Genomic DNA, 21,834 nt, shown 5'->3' with positions numbered 1-21,834 from the left:
TGCGAGAGAAAGCAAGGAAGGCTGGCCCAGTTATCTCATAGGGTACTAGTGGAAAAGTGTAAAGGCAGTTTGATCAGGGCAGGGGTTTTTTTAGAGATGATTAATGGATCTTAATACTGATGGAAACATGAAAAGAAAATCATTTGTCCATGTTAGATACAGTGAATTTTTGCTAATGGGCTGTTCTCCATTACATTATCATTGCAATGACTGAAGTACTTTGCTGTGTATAAATTAATCAGGGACTTGCATTTCAGTACTGAGCAGTGTGCGATTGGCTCCAGTGAAACAGGAAATGTGGAATGTCTAAAGGCTGGTATCTACCACAAAAATGGCTCTGTAAACACTTGTGGCACACAATAATGGGAAGTACTGTGAGTTATGTTGGGACTGCATCATAAAATTATCATAGGGCTAAACAAGGGCAATTGTGAGGAGGAATGTTAGCAGGAAAAATGGAAAACATGTTCTGTTCTAAGGAGAGAGCTTTGTTTTATTAGGATTTGATCCATGAAGAGACTGATGTCTTCAGCACAGGAGACAGGTACTAATCACGGGAAAGAATTTGTTGGCAGAACTAACAGAAAGCTGCTTCTCTTGACAAATAAGAAGAGAAGTATTTTCTTCTTCTGGATTGAGCTTCTACCTAAGGTACATCACATCCACATGCAGATACAGGAAGTATTAAAAGGCAGCATGAAGCTGGAGAGGGCTGAGGGACAAGGGATCTGCTCCTGCCTCTGCTATGTGATGTTGTACAGCTACTTCTCTTTTCTGTGGCTCTTCCTTACCTCCCACCCTATGTATTTCCTTTGTTAGCTTTTTCAAGAGCTCATACCTTGTGTTAGTACTGCATGTAACTTGTCCAGATGCTCTGGTAATATCATCAAGACTAACAGTTACTCTGCCACCCAGCTCATTCTGTCAAGTCATTCTTTTGCCAAGCTGCACATCCTTGTGAATAGGCAGCTGAGAGATTTATATATAAAGCAGGAATATGGGTCTGCCTCTGAGCTTAAGTATAAATCTGGTAACTTCAGTGAAATTCAGCAGGAATAAAATGGGTATTTGCTGCAGAGGAACCAAGACATTCTGTACAAAATACATGAACAGGACTTACAATAGAGTTTATAATTCAAGACAAGAAGATGGTGTGAGATCTTGGCTGCCTGCACCTTGCACTAGACTTCTCCCTTGGGATGACTATATTACGTTCTAATCATTCAGCTTTTCTGGATGCTTTCCTTGCATAGTAGGCTATAAATACTCATTATTGGTATTGCAGGGAGGCTGTGGGTTCCTCAACAACCCTGACTGAATTCTTAATTTGTCAGTTACTGATACAATGCATCTGGTTTTCTCATTATTTTAATGATGTTTTATATGCAAAGTAAAGAATATAAAATCTCTTTTTTCTCTCTCTCTTTCTAGATTCATGGGCTATTTGGAGAACATCCTACTTGTGGCTGTCTCTGTGCTTGCAAATCCTGTGTCTGGACTGTGATATTCAGAGGTAAGTGTTTGGCATATAGAGTTTAGCAGTTTAAGACCCTCACCCCCAGCTGCTCTCTGCAGACACTACCACGATGTTACCAGCATCCCATGGGGCACATCTTATTACTGGAGGAAGATTCTCAGCAACAAAAATGCAGTTTCATCCTTCTCAAAGTGCCCGTTGCCAAAGTCAGCCAGGCATCCAGAGGCACTTATTCTGAGTGATGCGTTATTAATATTCTGCTAACTTGCTCTGTGTGTGCAAGGCAGACCCAGACTTTCCCAAGGTTTCAGTTTCTATCATGTCCAGGTGTTGCTACCCCCATTTCTTTTGGCCCAGCCATGCCCTCATGGACATCCAAGACCTGACAGCTCTAATTTTGTGGAAGCCAATGGACCTAAAAGATAGGTATTGATGTAGGAAGGAGAGCAATCAGGCCTGTGGCCAGAGTCCCATTGACTTCAGTGAACAGGGCTGCAGTTGCTGTCACTAGGTCTTGAGAGTAAGGTGGTTTAATAACTTTGTTCTCAGGTGCCCAACTCAGTCAGTGTGCTATAGGAAGGGAGCACAGGTATCTGGCATGAGATGCTGAATGCTGATGGGTGGCCCAAAATGCGGTTGTTGCTAAAGTGAGCTTGTTTCCTCTTGCAGATCCAGTCCAAAGAGCTCTTGATGCAGTCCGGCTCTCCTCCTCTGCCTCTCCCTGAAGGAATGCTGGTCTTGACCACACACACTGTCAGCACAGGACCTCTGCCTTGAACTTTATGCCTCGGACTTGAGCTTCATGAGCCCCTCGACGGCCCCTCTGCAGCTGCATTGGGCCACACACAGTTGCAGTTCTGTGCTGGGAGGTGACAGGCGCGGAGCTGGCACTGGATCTGTGAGTACTTCTCCTCTGCAAAGTCAAACAGGTGAGGGGTAATCCGCTGGTAGCCTAAATGCTTTTGTTTGGCTTAGCACTAGCCTTGAGCAGGGAAGGAGTGTGTGCACAGCTGGCACTGGTCTCAGGAGGCAGCCATCACCTGCAGCCCCTCCTAAGCTCTTTCCCACAGCATAAGAAGTCTTGTCCTGAAGTGCTGACTCTCTGGTAGCCAAAAGGTCTGTGGGGTCATTGTGGAGAGGCTCGAAAGGGTGTCTTTCTGATTTGCTATCATTGATAAGTGATGTTGTAACATCTGGGGTAGCCAAAGAGTGAGACCCACCACAAACTGAGTGTGACATTATGGAACATGCTGTCTTGCTCCCCTGAGCAGTCCCAGCTGGAAGGGCTTTCTAGCACATACGGAAATGTGTCCTGTGGACTTGTTATTGTGATCACAGAGAAGCCTCAGGCATCCAGGCTCTGGCCTGTTTGACCAGTTGCTCTGAGGATGCTCTGCTGCCTTCTCACTAGAAAGCAAAAGCAGTTTTGTGCCCAACAGGCAATAGATTTTTCTCTTGTATTTTTTGTTGGTCTCCTCCACTGCCTTCCCCTGCAAAGGGGAGCAGAGGGTGGTGCAGCCCCTGGGTTTAACTGGACACCATCCCTTTAATGTGGAGTTGGGTTTTTCTTTCAGGGCCAAAAATAAATGCTAGTGAAGGAATAAACAGAAGTGAAAAGGAGGCTTGGACACTTGGAAGACAAGCCTGCTTTGTGCTTCCCAAAGCAAAGAGCCTGTTCACAAGGAGGTTCCTCTTCTAGAAAAACACGAGTCCTGTGACACTGTCAAGGTCAGTAGGTGCCCAGCAGAGCGGCGGGCATTTAAGGCAGACATGCTTTGGGAAAGGGGCACATTTTTCTCCCACTCCAAAGTATTTTCAAGTATATTAATGGAGAGGAAAGGAGAGAAATGAGCTTTGCTCTGCCACTTCGTCTCTTTCTACAGCCTTTGAGCATGCAGCAGTTTGCCAGTGGAAGGTAGCTTCTACCTGCCTGGGATGGCAGCATGGCCTTAGTGCTGTGGCAGTGTCACACTGTTTTGGGAAGCAAGGGCTGTGCAGCTGAGAAGGCAGGTACAGCATGGATGTGTGTCCTGGGCAGGATCCCAGAGGATTCCAAGGGAGTGGGGAAAACCGGTGAGCAGGTCAGTGGCCCACTGCTGAGGGTCAAATCCCACTTTGAATACAGAGAACCTGAGTGACAGTAAGGGCTGGGGTTTTGGGGTTTTAAATGGGCTGAGGTGAGTAATATGTTTTAGCAGTGTCTGGAGGGCACAGCTCCTCTTTTCTAATGGTAGCCTTGTACAGTCTCAGCTGGGGCTCTGCTGCCTGTCTGGGCTGCGTGTCTGGGACAGGGCGATCTGCAGCCTGGTTGTGCTTTGCTTTCTTCAAGAGCTAGGCAGAATTCAAAGCAAGTAGCTTGGCACAGACACCTGCTTTTCAACTGAGCAAGGTTGGACTGCTGCAGTGATCTCAGTGGGGTTAGGAAGCTTTGTACTTCACCTTAGGCACTTGGCTAATTCCTTGTACAGTGTAGTATGTTCTGATACTGAAATGTGATCTTCAGGCTCTTTATGTCTCAGTTATCTATAAAATGAAAATGCTGGTTAATACTGAGGAGTGTTATGGTCATACAGCGTCTCACACACACCGAAAGGCAGGTGCAGATCTTTTAGTGTCTCTAAAGCACCAAGCTGTGAGTCACCCAGAGCCTCTGAAGACTCTGGTAAAGAAACAGGAGCTTTTAAAGGTACCTCATTAGGGCTGAATCTCCAGCACTGTCTGTAGTCACACACCAAACATATTCATCTTAAAAAGGACAAATGTTGAGAAATTAAGGGAACTAATTAGTGGAATCAGCTGCACTGGAGAGCTGAGGAATTGAATGTGTTGGAAACTGGATTCCAAAACTAGCTGGAACATGCAGGAGGACGAGCCCTGAAGGGAAACACTCCAGAACTGGCGGGATAAATAACCAGCCCCAAAGCCATGGGGGGTGTTAAATGAGAGCAGACAAGGAATGGGCAGAAGGTCTCATCAGCAAGAGGGTGTTCAGTTCACAGGGCTTGAAATCAGATGTTTGGAGGGGAACCACGGCAGGGAACAGGCACCTGCTTTGCTCTCTGCTGGAGCCCATCACCCTGCCACAGGGCTCACTAAGCAGCTTACGCAGCAGGTCCTGAACACTGCAGTGACGTGTTCAGCCCAGCAGTTCTGGACCTGCTTTATGAGCTATTCTGTCATCTTTGCCACAAGGGCAGCATCAAGAAGAGTATTGGGGCAGAAGACTGGAGGCAGTTATTTGCCTCGGTCATACAGCTTCAGTTTGCAGAGGTCAGGAGATGTAGGGGTAGAATGAGAAATGTCAAAAGTAGAGTCGTGACTCAGACTTTGAAAAGGAAATTAAACAGATGGCAGAAGGGTTCAGGTAGATAAATAAAAAGGAGAAAAAGAGAAGAAATGTGGTCACTATGTAGTGAGAATGGGGTTAAGATTAGACCAGTCTACATATGGTCTAAAAATTAATTAAAACCACTTTGCCTGCATTTTCAATAGAGGTGATCATACTGAACAGCAGGGCAAAGACAGGATTTCTAGTAGGAACATACGTAAGGGAATAAAAATTATCACATGTAAGATGGAAAGAAAAGCTTAAAGAATTCAGTGTGCTCAGATCAAGGTGCACTGGCAGATTTCCATCCCGGGATTTGGAGAGAACTGGCACATTAAAGGAGCTCAGCTTAACCTCATATTTCTCTTTGATGACTGATACTTTTTTCCTAGACAAATGAAATACAGGTGATTTACTCCATCCAGACTTGAGTCGAGAATCTGATATTACACCACATGGGAAATTAGTAGCTGAAGTTGAGAAGGTGGGGATTAGTGTGGATGGCAAATGCAGAACTGAAAGCAAATGACAGTGAGCTCTGTGGAAAGGAGAAATGCCAGACAGAGGCAGTTAATAAGTGGAACTCCTCAAGGGTCAGTCTTGAGCCAGTCTTACTTGTTTCGTTACTGATTCTGGCTCAGCAGTAGGAATGTAGTAAAGAAACTTGCGGAGGACACAGGCTTTGTTAATACAGAGGAGGATCAGGACATCAATCAGCAATAAGTGAAGGACAGAATTTGTCTGAGATAGAATAGACAAAGTAGAAAGACGTGCAGTTAGAAATTAATAAGTAGAATATCACGTTACTCACTTGAGAATGACAAAAGCAGGGTGGTGGAAAAAAACCATAGAGAATTACTTGCTCCAAGGGATAACTGTGAGCCACTGATCTGATATGGAAAGGCAAACACAATCCTAGAAGATACAGGTTCACTCATGTTCAGGGAGGATTAGCAGGTACAGAGAAGGGCACTGAGGATGATCAGAGGGTTTAGAACAAGAGGAGACTAGAAGAGCTTCATTTGTTTAGATTCTCAAAACAAAGACTAGAGGAGATAGGATTGTTTTCAGTAAATACATCTGATAGGTAAAGATCAGAGAAAAAAGAGAATTGTTTAAACTAAATTATGATGCTGGCACAAGAACAAATGATATTAAGGCTGGAAATTTAAAATGAAGTGCTGCAATAGCCTGCCAAAAAGCGTGATATGATGTAATGGACTGTAATAGTGAGAGACTGGATCAGTAATCCAGAGCCATGTGTTCCTAGATAACTTCTTTACGGGTAAGGAGGCAGCCGTGGTGATGGTTACATGCAGGGCTCTGAAAAGAGCAGCCCACACCACCACCACAGATGTCTTCCCAGCGATGAAGCAGTGCAGTGAATGACCAAGACCTGCATTGCCCCTACCAAGTACTAATCTCTGTGTTTCTTACCAAGCAAGCTACAGCAAAGCATGTGCCATGAAGTGCTGGTGGTATTACAGAACCAGGGCTACTAAAACATTTTAGTATCACTCCGTTAGTGACACGGTTTAGTGGTGGTCTTGGCAGTCCCAGGGTAACGTTTGGACTTGATGATCTTAAAGGTTTTTCCAGCCTAGCTGATTCTGTTTCTGCTGTGGGTTTGAGCTCTTGCTTTTTATCCAAAAATGTCACCATCTTTCTCCTCGCAAGCCGATGTCCCGTCAGTCAAATGCCCAGCCAGGGGATAATGCTCTACATCTTCAAAGAGAAACGTGCAGCAGGCAGGATTTTGGCAAAGTGGGCACTGGCCTCTAACAAGCACTTTTGTAGGCAGATCCATGACACAGCGATGCTCCTGCAGTGGCAGGAATTTCCCCGACCTTGGGCACGGAACGAGGCGATCCCAGTGCCCCACGGCAGGGCAGGGGCTCACAGCACTGCTCTGCTCGTGGCACAGGCTGCTGCGAGCGCGAGAACGTGGAGCAGCCCAGTCGCCAGGTTTGGAAATGGGGGGAAAAAGGAGGCTGATACTGAGGCTTTTATTTCCACAACTAAAGTGAGGTCCTTCCCTCCTCCTCCCCTTATGGGAACTGGCAAACTCAGCTCTTTAATGGTACAAGCTCATCTCAGCCTTGCCTATAAATAGATAAATGAGATTCCTCCTGTCCCAGTGAGTAATTCTGACATCCTCCCGCTGCCTCGCAGAGAGCTGAGTCACAGGCACTCTGCACTCCAGTCCCTGCATTACTTACACGGTCTCAAAGGAAATTTTAACACATCCAATGAATCATCAGGGATTGGATCATGTTTAAAGTTATTCCATTGGCATTTCCCTTCTATTGTAGCAAGTCTGCCAACATCTAAAACTTTAGCTAATCTGGACCCAAAATGCATTGAGGAAATAGCATGTTGACATCCACGGCTTCTAATAAAAATAATAGAAAAGGTCCTTTTAAATCTGCATCACTAAAGAAGTGACCCGTGGTGGATTCCTGTAGCATTTGGACCTGCTAATTTTGTCAGACTGCCTCCTTGTTTTGTAGCTGCTTATTTAAAGGAACTCAGAGTTTGAAATGTTTTAATATTCAGTCACTAGGCCCCTAATTTAATCTCCTGCAGGTTTCCTGCCAAAATATTATTTGCAGTGAGATGAAGCCTGCAGCCCCATGCTCTTTCTCTCACAGAGACACACACATTCCTGCTCTTACCCATGATAAAAATAAAATGCCTGCAAAGCAGAGACCAAACCAGAGCAGTGTTAAGTACAGATCACAGGGCAGTAATACGCTGCTGTACAAGGCGTTTAGCTCCAGCCCGAGGCAGTATGTCCTGGTGGGGCATTTTCACTTATTACCTTGCCTTCTCCCAGCTGGTGCAGTGTGGTCTGATCAGCTTAGAAGCAGCACAGCACTCGAAATCACAGCATCTCTCTCCCTCTCCCCCAGAAAACATCTGGAAGAGTGGAAAATTTTCCAGCAGAATTTGGGAGCTGTGAAACCAATATAAAAACATTTCTCCCTGTTGGCTTTCTGGCTTGCCTTTCCTATCTTAGAACTGGTTGGGACATTTCACTCATTATTACCAGACTCTCCATTTCAATGAGTGAGAAATGCTAACATTTGCTGCTTTGCTGCTGCAGTTTAGTATTCATAGACATAAACCCTGGCTTGTTCTTTTGATAACCTGAGGAAATCTGTGTCTTATTTAAATGACATTTTTCCAGTACTTTTTCATCAAGCAGTTCTCTGCCTGTGCACGGATTGTTAACAAGCGTTTGTTCAACACATTCCAGCACGAGCTGCAGTTGCTCCATGAGATACTGTGCCTTCTGCTCCGAGGCTCATAGGGTTATTCATCCAGCACAGCCTCGGTTGCCAGTTTTCTGCCAGCTGTTAACTATACAATAGTATTGGGAAAAAAATCAGTTCTGGCTCTGCCAGCACAATTGGATAGAATTCAGCTACCTGTTGACAAATGATGATTTGTTTAACAGCATAAACTATAATATTTTTATAGCTGACAATTTTCACCCTCCTCTGCAGCTGGAAAAACCTGAGGAATTCCCAGAAGTTCCTCACTTATGTCATTTTCAAGTTTTCTTATAGTAATACCTTGTACTGTTTTTCTCTGTGCAGGAAAAGACACCCTTAATGGGCACATCAGTGGTGTTGGCAGGATGCTGGAATAGGGCAGCTGCATTAATGGTGCCACTCAGCTTCTTGGTTGGCCTCCTTCCTGCATCGAAACCCCGCGGGACCGTCAGGCCGTAGGGATGCTCGAGGACAAGGCAGAGGTACTGAAAACCAGCCAGTGTGTCTGTAAGGCATTAATCACCCTGCACAGGGCCGGGAGCAGGACTGGGGAGAGGGTGCACTCTCAGCACGCACGTGTTTTCTATCTAAGCTTTGTTTCAGCAGGATCCTTCCCACTAACGCATCCTTCTTTAACACCTTGTACTCATTTCTGGTGAGGCTGTTTAGCAGCACAAATCAATTAAGAGCTGCAGAAGCCCACTGAGCCAGACGGAGGCTCCTCTCTCTGGTGCAGCCAGGGTGGGAGGCACACAGAGGTTAAGCCTGTACATTTTTTGCCACACAGCAAGCGAGGGTGGAGCGTGAAGCAGCCCCCAGCTCAGCTCCTCTTGGGTTTCAGCCTTCCCCAGCACCCACAGGGCCCTGTGGAGCTTCTCTAGCAGCAGATCATCAGGCAGCCAGAGTGCCAGCCTTGCTGCAGAGCTGCAGGCTCTCCTTACCCTGCTGAGACTGGCCAGCGCAGAGTGGGTGTTAAATAATTACCCCCCTTGCAAGATTCTCCATCAAGAGCTTGCCTGCTCCTGCTGAGGAGAGGCACTGCTCAGTGGCACAGCCAGCCGCTGGCCGGAGGGACAGGCAGGGGTTAGGAAGTAGCACAGTCACAGAATGTGGGCAAGGACAGTCAGAAAGGCTGAATGGCTTTAACATAAATGTTGGGCTGGTTTTGTTCCAGCTGCGGCACCCGGCTCAGTGTATGGTGTGAGCGCCCACTGCAGCGTCTTCGGGCTGCCGGCTGTGGGGATACACCCCTGCTCGCTGGGTCCGGCTGCCTTAGAGCTACGTGTGTACATCCCACACTACAGAAACAGGAGCTAATATTTCAAGACACGTGACATAGTTGATTCACAACGTAAAGGAAAATAACCAACCAGTTTGTGCCTTTAAAACGTGCTGGGCCAAACTGTACTGCAGAAGGGCCAGATTCTGTAGGACGTGTCCGCAGCTCACAGAAAGAGACCATTAATCATTAGTGTGCCTTAGTCCTTGGCTATTTTAATCCCTTTTGAAATAATACACATGCAGTTCCCACTCCTAAAAATGGTATTTGACTCCTATGCACATGATTTCCTTTGGCTTTCTTTCCCCAATTAAGAACAAGCTGTAACTACTTGGAAGTCCACATGCTAGAAGCCATAGATTTGCTTCTCATCTTGGGGCAAAACACTTGGTACTACATGTACCATAGATATGTGCTGCTAGACATAAATATCAGACTATATTGTAACCTGTAGCGTGGGATGAGTGTGTAACGTCTGTGACCAAAACCTGTCCTGTGTACTGGAGCACTGGAGATATGTCATTAGACCCTACTTATCATTAGTTCTTTACTGTTCAACTTTGATTATGTAATGATTAGAAATGCCTCTTGTATATGCTGGCACTATTGATGGATGTCAGCCCGTTGTGGGAGAATGAATCATCAGCAGTGGATCATCTAGGAACTGGGAGTATATTTGTAAACTACAGGCTATAGAAACCATAAATCTGTCTTTATTTTTTCCTTTAAAATGCTGAACAAAAGTCACAGGAACTTGAAGGAGAAAACACATGGCTCATGCACACAGTCAGGAGCACAGGGAAGCCTTGAGCTGCTCAGCTTCTCTCACGAGGCACATGAACAGCCTGAGGAGTCTGGGGGTATGCAGAGGAAATGTCATTGCCATATCTTAATTGCAGACTAATAAAAAGAAATCAATCACTCGATGCCCATCTCAAAGGGCTTACTGGTGCCCTGATGTACAAATCAGGTTGCCACAGTGCTGCATTTCTCTGTTTGCATTCTTTGTCGAGCAACGTGCTGCTACCGTATTTAAAGGACCAGTCTTACATAGAAACAGTGGGTGACCTTTACAGGAAAATGAACTTAAAAAGTAGGGAATGTTTTGCAGGTACATGAGTCATCAAGGATCCTGTCTGTGTGTGTCACACAGGTGATGGGCACCATGACAGATGGTCAAGAGGACGTCTGACAATTATAAGGTGGGATTTAACTCATTACACCTGGCATTATTTACCTGGAATACCACAATCTTTTTTAATTACTAGTCAGAAAAGAGCAGGGATTGGGGTTTTCTTCCTTTTTAAAAAACAAAGAGCTGCACATAAAGCAGCATCAGCCTCAGTAACAAGAGGCCTGTCTGCCTGCCAGGCGCTAGGTTAGCCACAGCAGTCCTGCTGCATGGACAGAACAGAGTATTCAAACTTGATGCTGCAGAGAAAGGCTCACCTCAGCTCTCCTGAATCAGCTGATGAATGTGTGTGCTTAACGTGAGACTGAGCGAATCTGGTCACTTTGCAGGGGGTGTGTCTGTGTGTGTTTTGGTTCTCCTTTCTGGAAAGTACCAAATATGAACCTCTGAACCCCAGGCAATATAACCAGAACAGGGCCCAGCCATCCCACTGGAGAAGGGGCTGTTTCTTTCCCACCAACTCCTGCAAATGTTCTCTTAGTTAAATAGGGCTGATTCTGGTTGAACTAAAAAGATAAAGCCCAACAAGGACCTGCTAAAGCTAAAGGTTCCTTGAGCTTGGATTTCTTCAGGCTTGCTGGAAATGGCATGTTTAAATTATGACCAAAGTTTGCCTAAATAACTGTATTTCCTCTGTGAAGCAGCTGTTCATTAGAAACTACAGCTAAGTACCAAAGGGCTTCAGTAAAAGAAAGCAACAGATTTGCCTCCAAAATGTATTATTTCCTGCACTGGCTTTATTCCATTTATGTGGCTGACACACAATTTCTCTTTGATTGAGTGTACCCCATTAAACTATTCTGGACAGTTGTGCACTGAAAGCAGCTGATAATAGTACAGGGCAGTTCAGAAAGTGTCCCCTGCAGTGAGAGGCTCCTTGCAGCCCTGAACACTGGTGCTTGAAGTGACATTCATAGAATTGCTTGTACTTGAAGGGAAATTTGACTTCTTTTCTTTTCTCTGTTGGGATCTCACCCCAAACCCTTTGCTCTTCGCTGCTTTAGGTCTAGTCTTTGTGGGCTCTTGTAACACTCTTGCCAGTCTAAATGCTGTGCGCCTTCCAAGGATGTGCAAAGTAACATGAATGGTGGCTCAAGTTTAGTTCATCTGCTGTTACCCATTTTTCAGGGAAAGAATTCTGTGCATGTGAGTACCAGGGTGTTTTATTTCAGTAGGGTCTATTTTAATGTTTGTACTGCTTAGCATAGACTAGGGATGGCAACCTCGTGGAAGGCTGGGTCAGAGATTAACTGCAGTAGAAGCTGATGGCATCACCTGAGACTGAGTCTGAAAAATACCATGAATGCCTGCGTGTACTTTTCAAAACACCTTTATTTTAGGTATTCCTGCATTTTTTCCAGGCCCAATTGGAGGTACTAAATGACACTGAACCTAAAAAATAAACATCAAACCTAAATTTGCTCTTGCAATCTTAGTGGCTTGGCTTGGGCACCAAGAAACAGAGTCATGGGTCTCCTGGGAATGTCCTGAAGTGTTAAAGAGGGACCTGCAGGGCTGGATCCCACCCGCGGGATAGGCACGAGGGATCCTGCAGATCAGCCCCTGGCCCCGTCCCCAGCGTCCCGCAGAGCTCTGCTGCACCTACCCTCCGCTCTGACGGGCAGCGCGGCAACTGGAGGGGTGCGTGTGACCGGCCTGACTGGGAGAGCTGTTTTGGGAACAGCTGGGATAAAAATAGCACCAACCCCCCGTGCTGCGCTCGCCTGTTCACCACACGCAGTCACATACATGAAGGGTTTCATCCAGAGGCTGCACAAGATGCCCAACCGGAAACTTGCAGCTTGAGTAAGGTGCAGGCCACAAGGACACAAAGCACTGGAACAGCTTGGCAGACGTTTGTACAGGCAGAGTTCCTACAGCACATAAGAAAAAGATCCATTCATCAGGGCCCTGGCTTCAGGATGAGCTGCAGGAGTTGCTCTGTGCACATCCAATGTTAGAGGTTCAGACTCGTCGTTCTGGCTTTAAAATCCATGAGTGGGTTCTCTTCATAGGGCAGAGCTGAGATAGGAAGAACCTGGGGAGGCGTATTCCAGTATTTCAGAGCAAAAATGTGTTTATTTTAACATATATTCTTACTTTGAGTAAGGTGGTGATACTAAAAATAAAAATTGAAACATAGAAACACATCCAAAAAAGTTACAAACCCTCATTCCCGATCTTCCTGTTTTCAGCACAAAATATTCCACTGTAGTAGGTTGTTGCTCTGCAGCCCATTAGCAGTTGAGGTGATTAGTAGGTATCAGGATCAGAACAGAATGAACTAATTCCATCCACCCATTTTGCCAAGGAGCATTCAAGCTCTTCGATCTCAAGTATCAGATGAAGACATGAGAGTTGCCAGATGAAGGAATCCTTGTGGAGAGAAGCAGAGGGTCTGGGCCTTCCTGTAACAGGGCAGTCTCAGAAATCAAAGGTCTCAAAGCAGTAATTCCTGAAAGAAACAGTTCCAAAAGTTCCTGGAATCAGCCACAGGGAAGGACACTCCAGGGCAGTTCTGTGGGGCCTTGAGTAGCCCAAGTTTCTTTGTTCCCAGCTGGTTGATCAGTACTCATCCTCAGCTGATAGTAACATGCCTTTCTTGTGCCCATTGTCTCATCTTATCTAGTCACAGTCACTGAGACAAGGATTGTCCTTTAGGGCTTGCTTACACCGTGAAGCTGAGGATTCTGCAATAGCTGTGGCAGGATGACTTCATGTGAGCACATTCCACAGCAGCTGGTACAGCTCCTGGTTCATACCATACCTTAACTGGAGCACTGTCACTACGGCAGCGTCCTCACAACGTTCAGTGAGACCTGGGACTCACTGCAGGGTTTCTCGTCACTTCTCCTTTACAGAGAATTCAGCTTTAAGGAAAGCAGATGAAATGCTCCTGAGAATAACAAATAACAAATGAATAAATCTTGCTCCAGAGCCATATAACCCAATCAAAAATAGGCAAGTGGTATGTAAAAGCAAGTCTATGTAGTCACTATAGACAAAAAATAAGCATGCATTTCTAATCTGTTGGCATAGGCTTAGAAAGCAAAATTAATTGATAAACATATCTGTTCATTTATAAACTTGATAAAAGCTTTAAACAAAAACTTCCCAGAAAAGTAATAAGTAATCCAACCAGAGAGTGCAAAAAGGGGCTGTTGGTGGTGTGGGGCCACATTGACTCTCCATAGCCCCAGGTGGAGTTCCTAAAAGATAAAAGCTTTGATCATTGTTGCAGAGTTCAGTGAAAAATAACAACTTTTACTCAAGGTATAGAAGCTCTCAGAAACAGAAATGAAGCATTAAGAGTGCATAAAGATGGCAAATAATTTAATACTACAGTTTTATTTAACAAATTGCTTCTTTGCATGCAATTACTGCATTCTGGAGTGATCTGGAAAATTAGAGTAGAAAATAAGGCTCAGAGGGGGGTGCTATGGCTGAGCAGAGACTTAGAGCAGTCAGCTGAAAGAGGAGTAAAACAGGGACTGGGGGTGGTTTGGGCTCTTCCTCTGGGGTCGGGTTGTGCATCTCTCCAGTTGCATTTCACTCTGCTGGGGCAGGGAACGCAAGACAGGCACAGCAGGCAGGAAAGCGCTTGGCTTGTTTCCTTTCCCCCACTTTGTGTTGCAGTTCCTGTGCCCTGAGCTTCATACACAGTACATGCTGCATAACCACAATTCACAACAACACATCTTTTCAGCTCCACTCCAACAGAACCTCTTGCTCCAGCCTGAAACACTGCTCCCACTTGCCATCAAGCCTTTCCGAGGGTAGACCTGCCCTGCCACGCCTGCGCTGCCCCAAGTGCTTTCCTTGCAGGCCTCCCCGTGCTGGAGGTCACAGTTGACCATTGCAAGAACAATAAGGATTTTTAGGGGCATTATGACTGGGTTAGTAAAACACAGCTGCCCCTGAAAGTCCCTCATTTTTCTTGCTGCCGCTCAGTCCGTCCCTAGGAGGGCAGAGTCTCACAGGGTCCCTTCTCTGCAGCATGGCTGTGCCGGCTCATGCTGGCACACACGTCTACTGATGTGCCCAGCGCCAGTCCCGGTGCCAGCCGTGACACAGTGGAACTGCTTTGTCATCCCCGCAGGCTCCCTCCTAAGCAAACGCCACGCTGTGTTTGAGCGTAACGCCAGATGGTTCGTCTGCCGCTGCAGAGATGCCATCAAACACGGCCTGGCACAGCTCGCTGCAGGCAGCCCTGAAATACCCCAGAGCAGGGGCAAAAGGCAGCAACACCTCATCCTGCAAATGCACGTGGCAATCAGAAGAGCACTGGTGCTTTGTCCAGGGGCGGCAGAGACCCCAGGGCTGACCAGCTCAATGCAAAGGCAGCGCTGCACATCCTGCTCTCTTGCACCATAACCTGCAATCCCCGGGGTGCCTGGAGCAGCACCCAGCTGGGGCAGGTCACACACATCTGCCCAGTTTCGCAGCAACTGTTGGTTTTAATTTATGAAGCAAGCTGGTTTGTTCATTAGGGAATTACTACTGATTTCTCAACAGCTTTTACCTGAAGCAGTATCTGAAAAAGATCTGTAAGTTCCCTACTAAAAGGTGCCAAGAAATTGGCTGGGAATTTTCAACCATCATTCACACATCTTCCTGGAAAGCTCAGCCGTTCCCAGCCCATCCTTAGGGCGAGGAGCAAGGCTTTCCTATTAATTCATCAATACTTTTGGAATTTTGACAGAGGTAGACTCAATAGAAACCATAGGCAGATTCCCACAATTCTGCTCTGTTTCTGCCCATAAACACTCTCTCTGTAGGGTGCTGGGATGGTCCCCAGCCTCACCGGTGCTAACAGGGGGTGACCCCCCGGAGTACAAAGCAAACTGGCATCCAGAAACCCCCAAGAGCCTGTCCTTACTGTACAAAGCCACACCTTACCTTCATTTAGAATCTCTTCTAAGGCTTGCAAGTCAAATGAAAGCAAACCCTATGCCCTGATTTGGTAATAAAACATGAGCAGTGATTCTGATCCAAATATTATTTGCATCTTTGAAAAAAATTACAACAGCAGTATAATAAGAAGAAGAAAAAGCAGCAGCCTCTGAATGCTAATGACGTTGGTGTCCTAAATGAAGCATAAAAGCCAGAGCCTGAAAGAAGCAAAGCGTGACTCAGAGCGTCAGCAGTCCCACACTGAACGCAGCACTCATCGCTGCTTCATTCATTTAAGGAATCAATTCCTTTGTAATGAGCATCACGTAGTTTTTAGGACTAAAAATGAGATACATGCTGGTATTATTTTCAAAAGTTCTCCCCTCCTTTTCCTTAGATTGACAATAAACAACTCTTTGTAGCTGGAAGGAGCCCCAGGCAAGGACCACATCCCCTCAGCACTTGCTGTTGTACCAACGCCCCAGGGAGACCACAAGCTCAAGCAGACCCCACCACAGCAGACAGAGCACCCCCAGCATGCAGCAAAGCAGGTAATCAGTCAGTCACTGAAGGTTTCAGCTTGGGGAGGGTATTTCACCCTGATTTCATTCTACTGGCATCATGTCCTTGGCAGATCCAGCAAGGATGGGAATGTGCTGCTCCAGGGAATCCCCTTTGTGGAGGCTTTATATGTTCTATGTGTTCCTTCTCAGACAGCGGGTGCTAGAAGACGGGATTCCTGCCCAAGCTGCTCTCAGCTCCCTGCTGCCCCAGCTCCACTGCTAGATAAAGCACAATCAGATTTTCATCATCAGAGCACAGATCTATCTCTAAGTTTACACTGATGTTATCGGGGTGATTTGGGATTGAAGTCTTTTGGTGCATTGGATTTGAAACTCAGAAAATGCAAGAATGGCACAAAACCAAACCGAAGGTAGAAAATGACTGCAGTTTCTAGAATTCTTTCAGCTTTAGTCATCGAAGGGGATTGTTAGAAACAGACAAAGGGCTGTTTCCCTTAATTTTTTTAAGTGTGAATTTTGTCTTGACAGTTTCCTTTCAGAAACAAAAATGGAAAACAAATTGTCCTGTACACAAAACAAAGGGACGGATCCTCAGCTGGAATGGACTGGTATTACCAAATGAATAACACCCACTCGCAGGAGAGACTCTGGCACATTTAACAGCAGCTGCCATCCAGCTCTGCCCAGACAAGAGCTTCAGCCTCTGGTTTTAGATGGCAGCAGCGTTTGCTCTTGGTAGTTTGAAAAAGATGAAGGGCTGCCTTCAGAGCAGCCAAAAACACACCACGGCCCCAAGGACCCTCTGCACTGTTCACTTCCCAGAGCTGGAGCTGACTCCAGGTACATGAGCCAGTGGACATGATGGCAGGAAAATAACTGATACCAATGTGGCCCTGAAATGAATGAGCTGATGCGAAGAAATACTGGCAAAGCATTCCAGCTTCCAGAGACCACCTACAGGGGGGGGTTGCCTTCAGAAAGAAGCTTGTTTCATTTTTTTCTCTGAAAACCAAGATCAGGCTGATCACCATCTTGAAAATGACGAGAGGTCCCTAAGAAAGTATTAACTGTGAAGTACAGGAGAACGAATCCATGACTAATTGTCAGGATCCATCCCAGCCATCCTGCCCGTGAGAGATGCTGCGCCACAGCACAGTTGCACCCAGTGTTTGGGAGATACCATCAGCCATGAACAGATCAGGAAGAACAGCAGTTACTGGCTTTACATTTCCACTTTGTTAGCAATCCTCAGTTGAGAGCATCACTTCGCCTCCCTCCCACTCCCAACATCAGCAGAGGAGCTGGTAAGACAGAGTTATTTTTAGGAGATGGTACATTTAGGTCCTGTTCATCTTGACTAGGTCCATTTGAAAATTACAAGGTTTTATAAGCAAACACATTATGCAGACTTTGCACGGAGGCTGCTTTGAAAACGAGCCTCCCACCATTCAGAGACGTAGGAGCTAATAGTAGCTAATAGTTGGAGTAGTAACGTTTGATGCTGCACTGACTTGCCTCATTATGGTGACCTCAGTAGCATTTATATGCAGAGACCTTGGAGAACAAGGAAATTAAAGCAGCTAACTGGCTTTAAGTATATAAAATAAAACAATTAGTCATTAAAAAGTCTTATACAGGCTGCCACATCTCACCCATCTTGAGTGGCAAGGGACCATCCTCTGGCTGAGGCTGGCAGTGAGGAGGATGGCAGCGCTGCCTGGTCACATCACACAGCCAGACAAGCACGTTGGGAAAACACCCCCAGAGCAACTCAGAAGGGGGGTCCTGATGTGACAACTCACGTATTAAGCTGGTTGGCGCAAGGAAGGGAGAACACCAGGAGGAGAACACCAGGGGAGGAGCTCTGGCTAGAAGAGGCTACATGGCTCCTAGAAAATGAACCATGGCACGGCCAACCAGGTCAGTCTGGCCACAACTGTCCTGTTAAAAGTCTCTCAGCCACCAAAAGGAAGGGGGCCCGCACCCAAACGGGCTGTTGATAATAGTCTCTTGCTGATGCTGACTTTCAGACCATAGCCAGGAAGAGTCCCAGGCCAGTTCTGCCCAGGAACCCACCATCAGCTGGTGGGTTTGCTAGTGCAGCTTAGCCCAAGGGTATGGCCCCCGGGCACAGAGGGCTGGAGAAACCCCAGCACTTCGAAGGTGCATGGATAGGGAGCAGCAGCGCACAGGGACTGGTACGAGGAGCACGTTACTGCAGCGCTGCGCCCAGACCGATCCCAGACAGGAAAAGCAGCAGCCATGCTGCTGGCATCAACCTGCCAGTGCTGCCTCCAGTTCTGAACGTACCTCAACTTCCACCAGCTAGCTGAGAAGCTGCCAGCCAGGAGCTGCCCGGCTTGGGCTTTGCTGGGACAGAATCTGGTCTGGCCGGCACGAAGGGAAGCCGAGTTATAGGAGAGCAGCAGGAAATTGCCAAGCAAAGGGATTTTAAAATCATTTCACTTTAAACAAAACTAAGGCATTACCATAAAGTAAATGGCCACACCTTGCTCCTTACGCAGTTCTGCTAACAAGACCAGCTTTTCCATAGCTATTCAAATATAATGAGTCCTGGGTGCCTGACTAGCTCTTTTAAGCTCATTTCCAAACTCCAGCCAAAAATCACTTTCTGATTCACCACTTTCTCAGGCACACCAGTATTTAGAGAACGCCTGCAGGCTGGTACTGTGCTATACAAAGTACATTGGCACATGTTTAATTACTCCATGGACCAGAGATGTGATTAATCATATGCTCAAAGTGCTTAAGCATGCTACTGACCTGAAGCTTTAAGTGGACCTCTCAGGTATTCTGGTGCTACTCATTTTCCAGTTTTTGAGGCTCAGTAAGTAGAAAGAATATAAGAATACTCCTGTGGTCATACGTTCCAAAGAACTCACCCAAAGTCTGGTTTCTAACTTTTTAATTACACCTTTTGTACCTATTCTCCCCATATTTCACACCAACACTGATAATGGGTATTAAAATACTGTGTATATTATCAGAATACATTAGCATTGGAACATCAGCTAATTATTATCATTCAGAAGCTTTTAAAAAGCTTTAGGCTTAGTTTTCACTTTGCCTGAATAGGGCTTTAGGTAAGAACTTACTTCATTTGCACACTTTGGGATTCGGTCCCTTGTGTCTGAGAAGTGTACAAAGTCCTAACAAAAATATGAAGCACATCATTAGAACTGTTGCTGCTGCTAGCAGTGGACTCATCACATGGAAGAACTCAAGCATGAAATGTGCATCAGCTATGGGTGGTCACGTAAGTTCACATTTCATTAGCCACAGTGTGCATGAGCTGGGGATTTTTTTCACTGCGCTTTTCCACCTCTCCAGCAATGGCTTACTCCCCGTTCATCATCATTTCAGGAAGGCCGGACTGTATCCATGCCCCAGGGAGGAGCAGGCAGAGGAGACTGGGACCTGAAAGCTCAATTTCTTGTTTTAAGACGCAGCTGCCTCTGATGACTAAGGAGATCCCTGCTCGGGGAGGCCGGATGGTCGGGACAAGAGCCGCTCCCTGAGGCAGGCGCGTGACCCACGTGCGCTGCCAGCCGGAGCATCGCCGTCAGGGAGCACCCATGGCAAAGTTCACCCACTAGAATCATTGAATATTGACAAGCCAAGAGCCTTCAATTAGAGCAAAGCATGTACAAATCAATTGTCAACAACCAAAAGCGCACAGGATTTGATTACAAGAGGAGGCACATGTCTCTGAAGGAAGCTGCCTTTGAGGAAGAAAACAGATACAGTAATTGATAAATGTTTTGGCTGCGCCTCCCAACTAATCCCATCACGTGCTGTTTATTGCCAGTACGTTAATGAAAAGCACCTATTATTTTGGACACCAGGGCACAACAGAGAAGAGGAAAAGTCCCCAGAGAGAGGCTGGATGCCCTCACACTTCTCAGCACTAATATAGGGACGTTCAGCTTTTAAACTGTGTCGCTCCCTGCTTAACATGTTGGTCTTTCGTTGTAAGTTTATATGCTGTCTTTGCACATAAATATAATAGGCATATAATTGCATGTAATGCAATAAAATATTCTACAGAAAAATGAAGTGTATATTACCAGGGAACCTAGCCTTAATGCTGGAGGTTTGGGAGAATTTCCATGCCTTTTTCTCTCCTGTCAGTATTACTTCACAGTGATAACTCTGAAATGTTTTCCTAAAGGGACCAGACGGACAGACACAGGTTCTGTAACCACTGGAAAAGCCACTGGTTTTGGGTCCAACCCAATAGATTCAAAAGCTCCTTAGAGCAGTAAGTCACAGGACCCCCCCTGCCCCCATCTGCTGAATGTCATTAACAAACTAGAAGTTGATTGTTCAAACTTCCTGTGATGAGCACACTGAAAGCTGCACTTCAGAGGGTGCTGCCTCCCACCCTCCTGTGTCTGACCCTGGAGCCATCTCCTCTTCCCTCTGCCTTGAGAGGGAGCCCAGACCAAGGACCCACTTTAGAGATGAAGTTAACTGAACTCCATCTTAGATGATTTAGGAATCATTTTGCCAGATACTCTTAATGACACACTTCAATGAGAATGAGGTGTTGTCAGTTAAAGCTCTACCTGTGTCCAGGTTTGTGATTGCAATTCAATACTGCATAGGGTGCACAAGAAATTCTTGGGAAAGGGGGAAATTCTCTCTCTAAAAATGCTGTTAATGAACAAGAGGCTGGGCTCCTACCCCTGCTGTGGTTAGTAAGATTTCAGTTCATCAGTGCTAGACTCAAGAGGACTTTCTATGAGCATATGCAGGTAATTTTCTTTTGGTCCTAACAGACTATGGACATCACAGACCATAAGCAGCAGAACTGGCTGGCAAGAGTGGGCAGAATGTGGAAACCCTTTCCTGCCCACTCCTGCTGCCTGGTGCTCTTGTTCATTTGGCTTCAGGGCTGCCAGCATAATCAGTGTACTCAGTTTCACTTTTATTTTCAGCTCTTTACCTTCCTGGCTGCCAGGTAATCCCAGCACAGCTCAGCACAGCTTACATCTAAAGCCATGGAATAGTGAAGCTGTAGCAAATTTCATTTAAGGGAAAAAAAGTATTTTGCCATATTTTTAGTTGCTGTGAAAATTATTCTTGTGGGAGATGATTTCTGGAAGCTGTATCAGGATGTGTTCTCTCACCTGGACTAATGTGTTTCCTTCCAGGTGTGGATTAACTCAAGGGGGAAAGCAGGAGAGGAAGATCTCACTCACGACATCAGTCCTGTTCACCTCCTGCACAGGCCACATGCAGGAGGCACAGGTACCACTCACGGAATCCTCGGTGAGATCCTGGCTGCACGAGCAGGGTCACTAAAGAAACACTGCTGGTGTTTGGAGCCCATCAGGTCAGTGCTTCAGGGGAATAAATCAGTGCAGCTCCACTGCAGTCAACACAACTTACAGCACAGCTACTGCGCTTTGCAACAGCCACCTCAGATGTATTTTTAAGCACTTAAATCTGTGCTTGCTGCCTGCAAACAACTGACCATTAATGTAATGCTGCTAGCAAGCTAGTTATAAAATATTTCCATGTGGAAAACACACTTCAAAGTTAGAAAAGGTTTGGAAGTTGCAGAATTTCCACACTTTCCTGAATGTACTGCTCTAAAATAATAGATGTGCTCATGGATGTTCATCCAAAAACATCACCAGTCCCCAAAATTAGAGTTCAGGACAAATCCTGAGCTGGTGCAGATCAGGATATCTCCACTGGCTTACAGGAGATGTTTTATTTAGCAACAGGCACACCTGCTGTTTCTTTGGAGAGCTGTAAATTCACTCCCTGATGCAGACGATCTACAAGCCCGGTTTATATTTTAAGATTAAATTCGTATCAGATGTTTTGAAAT

The 21,834-nt window shown here is 46.0% G+C and overlaps 2 long non-coding RNA genes across 2 annotated transcripts; one reads left to right on the top strand and one right to left on the bottom strand.

The window, feature by feature from the left end:
- Window positions 1–2,151: 2,151 nt before the first annotated feature.
- LOC115616776 lies at window positions 2,152–14,799 on the top strand. The gene is made up of 3 exons (XR_003994392.1): window positions 2,152–2,406; window positions 8,408–8,565; window positions 14,654–14,799. It is a non-coding gene; the product is annotated as an uncharacterized LOC115616776 (long non-coding RNA).
- On the bottom strand, window positions 11,869–14,517 carry LOC115616775. Its single transcript, XR_003994391.1, has 2 exons — window positions 13,322–14,517; window positions 11,869–13,009 (listed from the first exon to the last, which is right to left on the bottom strand). It is a non-coding gene; the product is annotated as an uncharacterized LOC115616775 (long non-coding RNA).
- Window positions 14,800–21,834: the final 7,035 nt, after the last annotated feature.

This window comes from Strigops habroptila, chromosome 14, assembly GCF_004027225.2.
Source record: "Strigops habroptila isolate Jane chromosome 14, bStrHab1.2.pri, whole genome shotgun sequence".
In the NCBI taxonomy this organism is placed as follows: domain Eukaryota; kingdom Metazoa; phylum Chordata; class Aves; order Psittaciformes; family Psittacidae; genus Strigops; species Strigops habroptila.
This window is presented reverse-complemented; position numbering and strand designations above follow the sequence as displayed.